Here is an 11,145-nt window from a genome sequence, read left to right as displayed (position 1 = left end):
CGGACATAGAGCCGACGTCTGCTACAGACCCAAAGCCAACCTGTGCCACCGATGTGGCGAGAACCATCCTGCACCTCCTGATGGGGAGCTACTCACATGTAAACCCGACTGCATCGTGTGCCATGGGGCACACCACACCGGGAGCCGGAATTGCAAGCACCGCCTCATGGTCCGGAGACAACAACCACATAGGCTTAACGAGGGTGCGGCCCAGCATCACGTGGAAGGTGCGGCCCAACATCACGTGGAAGGTGCGGCCCAACATCACGTGGAGCATCTCCCGAGATCCAGGCACCGATCTTCGAGCCGGGCGAGGAACCAAACATGGAACCAGGGCAGAGATAGATCCAGTTCCTTCCCGCCGCTGAGTAGGGCGGCTGATGGAGAGAAGAGCACAAGTTCAGACCGAGGCAGAAGCAGCAGCCGAACCAACAAAAAGGTGAGCTGGCCAAATCCGGCCTCCCAACAGATGAGCGCTCGGGAGAAGGAACATATAGAACAATTCCACAAAGAGCTTAAGGCGCGTGACGAGGAAAACGCCAGACTAAAGAAAGAAATGACGGAGCTTCGTCGACTTGTCAAGGCCTCGAGAGAGCAAAGAGCAAAGTCACAGCAAACACCTGTGCAAGCCCCTCTTAAAGCACCCATTCCCGCATGCGAGGCTATGGAAACAGACAAACGCACCGCAGTTAAAAGACCCCCTCCCCCCGCGGAGAATACCCAAAACAAACGAGCTGCCAAAGCCTCTGCAGGCGATGTACCGCAGCCGGCTACGCCCGCTCCATTAAGAGCTGACCCTAATGCAATCACTACAAGAGTGCATAGCATTCAGAACAAGGTAGACAGCCTCGAGGTTAGAGTAGGAAACTTAGAGGCTAATATGCCTTAGCAGTGGAATTCAGACCGTTCCAAACTCAAGTAATGTCTATGTTCCAACAAGTGATGGAGAAGCTGACCGCATTGGAGAACAGCTTAACATCATTACAGCAAAGAGGGGATCACCAATATGGCCCCGTCGCAACAAATTGAGGTATGGCAGTGGAATTGCAGAGGCTTCCGGCGCAAACGGGGGAATCTGCAGTTTCACATTCAAGCACAACAACGTCCACCAGACATTATTGCTCTACAAGAAGCTAGTGGCGCGGTCAAATTACCGGGCTATAAGGCGTTTCTTCCGCCAGGATATGATGCCGGCTCAATTACGGGCGTGTCCACCGCCGTATTATTGCAACGCAATATTACTGCTCTACAGCACTCCATAGAAAGTTCAAAGGAAGACTACGTCCTCCTTGAGATTTTACCCAAGAAACGAGGAGATACAAATTTGTTTCTGCTTAATGTATATAGCCCACCCAAAGATAAGGGTACCGGTATACCGGAATTACTTATCAAGACTCTGAAACCAGCGATTAAAGCCCAGCTATTAATAGTAGGGGACTTTAACGCACCACACCCGGAATGGGAATACACTAGAGCCGGTCCCAAAGGCAACAGGGTATGGCAAGTGGTCCAAAATCTAGGCCTAACTGTCCTGAACAACCCCCAAGAAATCACGAGACTAGGCAACAGTATATGTAAAGACACGTCGCCAGACCTAACCCTGGCAAAGGACATACAAAACCTAACATGGACTAACACAGGACACACGCTAGGCAGTGACCATTGCATTATATCTACCACCTTTGAGACAGCAAAGCATAAATCAGTCTTCAACAAAGTAAAAATTACGGACTGGGACAAGTTCAGGGTAATGAGAGAACAAAGACAAAAAGATGAAAGCACAGACCCAGTAATTGAACATCTCGGGGACTGGGTGGAATCGCTAAAAATGGACATTAAGGCTACCACAGCCGAAATCGGCATGGAAGAAGGACAAGTCACTGACTCTAGGTTATTGCATATGTGGGAAGCACATTTCAGCTTGCAAAACCGCTGGAAGAGGAACAAACACAACAAAAATCTTAAAAAGAGAATTGCACAGTTGCAGAGACTAATTGAAAAATATAAAAAAATATACTCTAGAGCTTCAACACAAACAATGGGAGCAAATTTGCGACCGCATGAATGGCAAGCTCGAGTGCAGGAAAACTTGGCATCTGCTAAGGCACCTTCTTGACCCCACAGAGGCTAAATCAACTAAACGAGGTCAACTTATGAGATTAGTGCATCAGTATCAAGGCACCACAGATGAGTTCTTAACGGAACTACGAGATCGATACTTAAACACAACCCCAGATGGACCGCTGCCAAACTATCAAGAAACACCAAACGAGGACTTGGACGCTGAGATTACGGAGTCGGAAGTGTGGCTTGCCATGGGGCAACTACGCACCACGTCTGCAGCCGGGCCTGACGGTGTTACTAACAAAGCACTTAGAAACTTGGACGCAGGGTCAGTGACAGCACTCACTGATCTCATGAACAAATACTGGACAGACGGAAACATTCCACAAGAATGGAAACATGCAAAGATTACATTCATTCCAAAGCCAGGCAAGAAATTGTGTATAGAGAATCTACGCCCAATCTCTTTAACATCCTGCTTAGGAAAGTTAATGGAACATATAATTCTCAATCGGCTACAAGAATACGCTGAGGACAATAACTTACTCCCTAACTCCATGTTAGGCTTCAGGGCTAATCTTTCTACCCAAGATGTTATGCTGCAACTCAAGGCAGACATAATAAACATGGAACGCAGCAGAGGAACTAAAGCCATATTAGGCTTGGATTAGAACAAGGCGTTTGATAATGTCACGCACGATGCTATCTTACGGAATCTCTCGGACATCAACCCAGGGGAAAGAACTTTCCAGTACATCAAGTCATTTCTCAGTAACAGAACGGCAGAGATAGCAGTGGGAGAGATTAAATCAGACTCTATCTCACTTGGAGGTAAAGGAACGCCACAGGGCTCAGTCCTGTCACCCTTCCTTTTTAATCTCTCACTAATTAAAATTTATTCTAAATTAGCAGCCATCCCGGGGCTGCAACACACATTCTACGCAGATGATATCACTTTATGGACCACAACTGGCAGCGATGGTCAGATAGAGGATACCCTGCAACAAGCTGTGGACATAATACAAGACCTGGCGGGTAAAGCAGGGCTAACCTGCTCGCCCTCCAAGTCCGAATTATTTCTAATCAGATACAAACCAAGGGGCCCTCGAGCAAAAATTACAAACCTCCGCCTCCACTGAAAATCTGGGTGGAAGGGCTCCCTGTAAAGGAAGTTCAAACTATAAGAATCCTAGGACTCTTCCTTCAGTCGAACCGGAAGAACAAGGAAACACTAGAAAAACTCCAGACAACCGTCAATATGACGGTAAGACTAATTAGACGAATTGCAAGCAAAAGGAAGGGAGTGAAGGAGACAGAACTTTGACAAATAGTACAAGCATTTGTAATAAGCAGGCTTGTCTACGCACTCCCATACTTAAAATTAGACAGTAGTGAAAAAGCCAAAGTAGAGTCTATGATTAGAACAGCATACAAGGTAGCATTAGGGCTACCGAACTGTACCTCCACCGAAAGGTTTCTGGGCTTGGGAGTGCACAACACCTTAGACGAGCTTACAGAGGCACACTTAACAATGCAGAGAGGCCGGCTTTCCCGCACCAAAGCAGGAAGAACCATAGTTGATCGTTTAGGACTAGGCATACAGTTGCCACCCCAAGATACCAAAACACAGATACTTAAACGCATCGCTAAGGTAATAAGAGTTAAGCCACTAGCTAAGAATATGCATCCTGCTCACCACGAGGGGAGAAGAAGGGCTAGGGAAAAAGCTCTACACAACATATACAACCAAGATGAACATGCAGTATATGCAGATGCCGCAGAATATCCCCAGAAACAAGCGTTCGCACTAACGGCGGTGGATACGCAAGGTAGACTGATAGTCTCCGGCACTACCATAACGAAATCCTCGGAAACGGCAGAAGAGGCGACAATCGCCCTTGCTATCATTAACACAGAAGCTACTACCATACTCAGCGACTCTAAATTTGCCATACGCAATTATGCGAGGGGCAGAATTTCTCAGGCAGCAATGAGCATATTGGGTCAAACCAAAGACTTAGACAGAATTATTTAATTGATATGGGTCCCGGCTCACTCGGGAAACCCTGGTAACGAAGCGGCACACATAACAGCTCGAGGATTCGTCAGCCGAGCAGGGGACGCTGTCGTTGCTGAGAGTTTTTCGAAGGACGGCCTATCATCTTTTCACGATATTACTAATCATTTTAAACTTGAAATAAGGATATTCCCTCCTCCAGACAAAGCCTTTAATAAGGAGCAGGAGACCACTTGTAGGCGACTCCAGACGCGATCCTTCATGGCGCCTTACCTGTTGTCAAAATTCTACCCCGGTGAATACGACCCTGCATGTACATTATGTGGTGATTTAGCCACTTATGATCACCTATTGTGGAATTGTAAAGAGGAGCCGCCCCCGAAATCTCTAATACAGGTTCCTACTCTCGAGCAGTGGGAGGCCGTGTTGGTCAGCTCTGACTTGGGAGTCCAAACCCGGGTCATTGAATGGGCTACCCAGGTCGCTGTCAGCCGTGGACTGATAGCCACCTAGCACGGATCGTCTGCATTCTGCCTTTTCTGACGAATTAAATGTTTTCCAATCCAATCCAACAGTTGGTGGGCGCGCCTATCAGCCAAAGTAATGCCTGCTGGACATGCGAAAGTGATAAAATTGCGAGTAGAGGTGTACCGATGCTGTGAATGTTACATTAAACTAGTGCGCTGAGCGCGTCCACTAAGTGTAAAAAATAAACTGAGGTCCCGCAAACGCGTTCCTCGCAAGGAAGGCGCAGCGCGCTCGGCCGACGGCCTGGCAAACACGTACACTCCTACTGCGGGAGCATATACAGGAACACTACACAGTACACACTCCCAGTCGGCAGCGCCCCTATGCGGCCGCCGCGTGTAGACATTGCTCCCGGTGCCAGCTTGGCGCTCTCGGTCGGCACACTAGCCAGTATATTAAAGGCACTGTATCCACACGGAAAAGGGCTGATCTGCTTGCAGCGATCGTTGATGACATCCTTTCAAGCTCTTCTGACAGCAAAGATGAAGAAATGCTGGCATTGTTAGAGGAAAATGACGGGAATGAACGGCCGAAAGTTGTGAACTTTGTGGACGGGATGGTAAAACGTTTTGACGACACCGAAGTAAGTTACCGCGATTATTACTTCCATATCACCTATACAGGGGTTGATGTACAATGCTAGCCTTTATTTTAAAGTTCCGGTTATTCTGAAGCACCTACTGCGATTTTCTTGCATCAAAAGCAGCTCACCAGCCATCAGCTCTTCTAAAAGCTCCTTTGACACGGTAAGACGATGCGCCTTGCCATCCATAACGATGTCTACGGTTACCGCTGGCATTTCAGACTCCTCGGACTGTCGCTGCAAAAACGCGAAGAAAGCAGACGACGGTATTCACAACTCTGGGCCCAACGCAACTGCACACGCAAGGCGGCGCTCGTAACGGGCGCCGGAATAGCGCCGGGGCAAGGCGGATTTACATCTACCTTGGCCGGGGCACGAGTAGCACGGGCTAGGGTGACTAGCGCCGGCGTGATGCAGTTTATATGTTTGTATTCGATGTTGCCCCGGCTTGGAGCTCCACTATACCGTGGGTCCGTGAGCACCGCAGTGGTTTTGGGACAATTCTGCTGCAAGTTTGCCGAAGACGCTATTAGTGAAATATAAGCACAGAACGTCAGTGACCGGAGTTTGAAAACTGTTATACTGTATTGTGCGTTTTTATCGTGAAGATTTTAAAAAATTTCCCGCCTCAACCGCTGGCTCATTTGCGTTGAAACTGCACGCAGAGCTTGTGTATTGTGGTAACTTTTGTATCGTAGCAAGTTTGACAACGGTACTTACAATTAGTTGAGCCGTGCATGATGCGAAAACGTAATCGTCTGCTTAGAGATCGGCAAACAAAAGCTCGCAGACGTTTTTTCGCTGAAGAGCGGCAGTGGCGCCATCTGTTTTTGCAGTGGAAAACGTCACAAGGCCACTGAGGCGAGCATTGCAAACAATATTCTTTGAAAGGTGAAATCGGTAGTTCTAATATTTTTCCCCGCTCAATTAGCCGAAAATGTTGTAAGCGCTTCAGTTGAAGCAGACGAAGCGGCCGGAACGGCATAGTCAAACGGCCCGCGCTTCTTGCAGTGTTCGCCTCGGCGGCCTTGTGACATTTTCCACTGCAAAAACAGATGGCGCCACAGTCGCTCTTCAGAGAAAAAAAAACGTCGTCTGCGGGTTTTGGTTCGCCGATCTTTACGTTCGCATCATGCACGGCTCAACTAACTAAGTACCGTTGTCAAACTTGCTACGATACAAAAGTTACCATAACACGCAAGCTCTGTGTGCAGTTTCACCGCAAGTGAGCCAGCGGTTAAGGCGGGGAAATTTTTGAAAGTCTTCACTATAAAAACGCGCAATACTGTATATATCTATGTATGCGTTTCATATTTCGCTTATTTCCCCTCCGCCCCTGCTCTCCCCCTAGCTTCAACCCATTAAAAAAAAAAACTGCCGCAAAACGGCCTTCGCAAGGGACCGCGTTACCACCACGATGCAAACAGCTGTTTCGACTGCATTGGAAAAAGTTGTAGTAATAGCCATAAAACTTTCAGCGAGAACCTCGTGTTTCTGAGCTAAATACTTTTGACTTAAATAATATTTTGCCCCACTTAACGAAAAAAAAAAACCTTGGTAGCTTCTTTGACTACTCTGACAACGTTCTCGAAGAAATCACGCTGCCTAAAGCCCCTAGATAAGCTTGCCAACACTACTACGAACGAAAAACTGTTTGCCCCCCTTAAGCTTGCATTACACTCATTCAGGTAACATTATTTTTTAATAGCCAAAAGAGAACCACGTCCGATCTATGATACAAAGAAGTCTCACGGAAGGTTGGCAACTTTCGATCCTTAACTGGCCGAGCCACAGCCTCCTATTTTTTTCTGTGCCTGCTCAAAGGCTTCCGAAACGCCGTCTGAAGGCAACGCCCCTCTGCCGAATTCTTCCGCGGGGCGTCGCTGCCAGCCCTGGAGAAGGCAGATTTTGGTGATGCGCAGGCTGCAGATTATAAAGGACAGATTGCAGGCTTGGGTGGAGGACTAGGGGGTGCTAGGGGAACTACAAAATGGGTTCCGAAAACAAAGCAGGTTGGAGGACAATCTATTTTCATTGACGCAGTGTATAGAGATTGCTGAAAAGGAACACAGCCCCCTATATGGCTAGCATTTCTGGATAGTAGGGGAGCCTACGACAACGTTATTCAAGAGTATTTGTGGGAAATACTGCATGAGCACATTGGATGTGGAAGATTGAGTAATTAATCTTTTAAAAGATATATGTAAAGGTAACACAGTGCTTCTAAAATTGGAAAAAAATGTATAAGGGCCTGTAGAGATACAGCGGGGGCTTAGGCAAGAATGTCCTGTCTCCTTTGTTGTTCATATTGTACCGGCAAGGGTTGGAGACCAAGCTAGAGGGGAGCGGACTAGGCTTCAAACTTTCTTTTTTCAAGCAAGGAGAATGGATTAAACAGTCATTACCGGGACTAATATACGCTGATGATATAGTGTTAATGGCTGACAACAAGGAAGATTTGTTGATAGACATATGTGGTACAGAGGGAGATAGATTAGGTTTCAAGTTTAGTAAGGAAAAATCTGCAGTCATGATATTTAATGATGAGGGCGGCGAGCATAGAATACAGGAGTTCACGCTAGAGGTAGTGGATGAGTACAGGTATCTTGGGGTGTGGATAAATAACGGTGCTGAGTATCTGACAGAGCATGAAAAATATGCAATGAATAAAGCTAGTAGGAATGCAGCTGTCATGAAAAATAGGGAACTATGGAATTACAGTAGGTATGAAGTGGTAAGAGGGATCTGATGCTCAAGCAAGGTTAGAAATTAAACAACGTGGCGTACGGAGGCTAGCTTTGAGAGCACATGTCAATACACCAATCAGGGGGTACGGGGTGATATGGGATGGGCGTTTTTCGAGAGCAGAGAAGCTAGCAGTAAGATAGCATTTGAGCAGCGGTTGAGAAAAATGGGGGAAAGCAGTGGACTAGGAAAGTTTTCAGATACCTGTATAAAAGGAATGTTGACACGAAATGGAGAAAGCGAACTAGAAAATTGACAAGTAAATATTTGGACAGCAGTAGGGGGGGCAAATTAGCAATTATCGGTTAAGAAAAAGGTTAAACAAACAGAGAGAGCTCTGTGGAAAACAAGGATGCTGACGAAATAGGCACTGGGAGCATGCACGATCTTTAAGCAGGAAATTGCCAAAGAAAATATCTATGATAATTGTAGAGGAAGCTCTTTGTTGTTTGAGGCCAGGACGGGAGTTTTGCAGACCAAGACATATAGAGTCAGGTACCACGAGATAGACACGTTGTGCGTTGCGTGCGGAGAGGGGGAGGAAACGGCTGAACACTTGATAGTTTTCTGTAAAGGGCTTCACCCTACAGTGGAAACCAGCGGGCTGATTTATCCAAAGCATTGGGGTTTAAGGACAGTGAAGGAAAAGTAGATTTTAAGCGGGTAGAAGTAACCAATTCGATGGTAATCTGATTGATGGCTAAATTCAAAACAAGAGTAAAATTTCATAAGTCATGACTAGGTGGCTTGAGCCACCGCCCGATTTAAAGGGTTCAGCCGTATCCATCCATCCATCCATCCAAGACACGTGCGGGTGTGCGGGCTGCGGCGGCCGTAGGCATTAGTTGGCGTTTTGTTTGCGTTGTGTCTACGCATCGTTTCGCGTGTACCATGAGCTATGACATACTGCTGTGCGCCGGGATGCAAAGCAGACGCGAAGCGGAAACTGCCAGGGTTTTCATTCCATAAAATTCCTAGTGACAACGATTTGAGAGTGAAGTGGCTGCAAGTGATGTCCAGAAAGGACTGGGTGCCGAATACCACGTCACGCTATTCGGTCGTTTGCAGCAAACATTTCCTGCCTGCCGACTTCGAAGAAGGATGCAAGACTAGGAAGCGTAAAAGAGGTGCGACCCCTAACCGTGTTTCTGAACTATCCAGAGTATATGCAACCACCTGCTAATAAGCCCTGGAGCGATGGTGCTTTGATAAAACAGGAAGCTGCCGTTCTGCATTGCACATCCGTTGTCCGTGCTACTACAAGTTGCCTGCCTCGCGATGTCGTTGCCGACTCTCCGCTACCGATAGTAAAGTTCTTGTATGTCATGTGCCTTGTCTTTTGGTTCCATTGCATCATTACCAGGAAAAGTCGGTAGTAAACACACGGATAAGGAACGCTGACAGATTAGCCCGCAAAAAACATCTTCGGAACGTGGAATGGTGTTCCCAGGCACGCTCTTTATCTATTAAGAAATACTCTCATGTAATGTTTTTGATTAGGTAACTTAAGGGTTTGAAAGGGGCTGTGAAGGGGGCTCTAATAAAGTTGCAGCATGCCTGGGATATTGGAGCACGCCGCTTCACAAATAGTGTCCAGCAAGGATTTTTTTAATTACGCTCTGTAGAAGCTGAGTTATCTGTAGTCAAAATTTGAATTTCAGCGTCTTCGCGCCTTTCCCTCTGTCGTCACTTTTTCCACGCTGGAAGGTAGGCGCTCCTTCGCCGACCCCTCCCCCCCATCCCCTCTGGGAGCGCAGCTTCCCGACCCGCCGGAGCTAACCGGCTTATTGGCCGCGGCCACGGTAGCGTCCTGACGTCTGAAAGAATCGAACTAATGGTCGCCTCTCACCTTGTCTACGCAGATGCGAGGGACGGAGGAGGGTGCGAGCATGAAAAAGTCGCCAGGAAGGGCTCGCCAACTTTGACGCGTGATTGTGGGTCATCTGCTGCGTGCAGAAGAGTATTATCTGGCTCTGGTTTTCATGGCAACACAGTGCAGTGATTAAGTGAGCTCTCCTCGAAATGCGTTTCAGAGCCCCTTTAATGCTAGTGTGCTTTTTTTTTTGTAGGATCTAGCAAACTGAATAGCACCGCCGGTGATGAAGTCAACAAACGAAAAGTTCACCTTGGAGTCGTAACTATGCCGCAGCCGCAAGCTATCAGTTTGCCCCGGCTGCCGTGTTCACAATTTTATTTATCTAATTTTAATACCCTAAAGGCCAATACGGGCATTACATAGGGGGGGGGGGATTCATCAAAGAAAACTTAACAAATATACAGCACAGAATATAAACGGCTGACGACAGAAATAAACAGCTTAAGAAGCCAAGTGCAAGTTAATAAGAGAAAAGGAAAAAAATGGCTAGGAACAGGTTACGTATACAAATTCCGTGGCGATCCTTCATGTTCCGACTGATCCTGCTCCTTTATGCCAACCTCTCCCATGTCTATTCTCCTTCCCTGTTGCTCTGCAATCGGGTTTCTTTCCCACATCCTCCCATACTAGCTGGACTGGCTTGGAGCTCAAGGTGAACAGCGCCTGCTCGTGCAGTAGGCCATCGACACCCTAGGCGCCTAATGTTTTGTGCCTGAATAAAGTGTTATACTAATACTACTCATTTACGCACGCTTGTATATGTATGAAAACAATGTATAGGTAGCCAACATCGTGACCATTCTCCCACGTTATGTATGTTTGGAGAAAATGGAAGCTGCGCTGTAACAAAGCGCGACGTTTTCTACGCTACGTAATACTTCTGCGTCGTCTGCTCATGGATGGATGGATGGAAAATAGGAGCGTCCCCTTTGAAACTGGGCAGTGGTAGTTGCCACCATGCTAAGTTTTTTCCTTTATTTTTGTTTAACTCTGCTCTAAGTTCTTTATAAAATTCGCCATTTTCTTTAAAATACGTCTTCCTACACTTTAAAACTTATGTCACATCTCGGCTTTTGAGCCACCAATCCTCCAATCGCTTTTTGCTAATTTCCACTGCAGATTTATTTACATGACTATGGCTATCTCTAAACCCTAAGGCCTCAGGAAGAGTGACTGTGCCTGCATCGACATCGGGATGGATACCATCACATTTTAGAATGAGGTGTTCTATTGTTTCCACAGATTTACCACACACAGCACATGTGTCATCTTCTTCCTAGCTTCAAAGAGGACGACACTGCCTCTTGAGTTATCATAAAACGTTTCCTTCCT

Source organism: Amblyomma americanum, chromosome 1 (assembly GCF_052857255.1).
Source record: "Amblyomma americanum isolate KBUSLIRL-KWMA chromosome 1, ASM5285725v1, whole genome shotgun sequence".
NCBI classification, from domain to species: Eukaryota; Metazoa; Arthropoda; class Arachnida; order Ixodida; family Ixodidae; genus Amblyomma; species Amblyomma americanum.
This window is presented reverse-complemented; position numbering follows the sequence as displayed.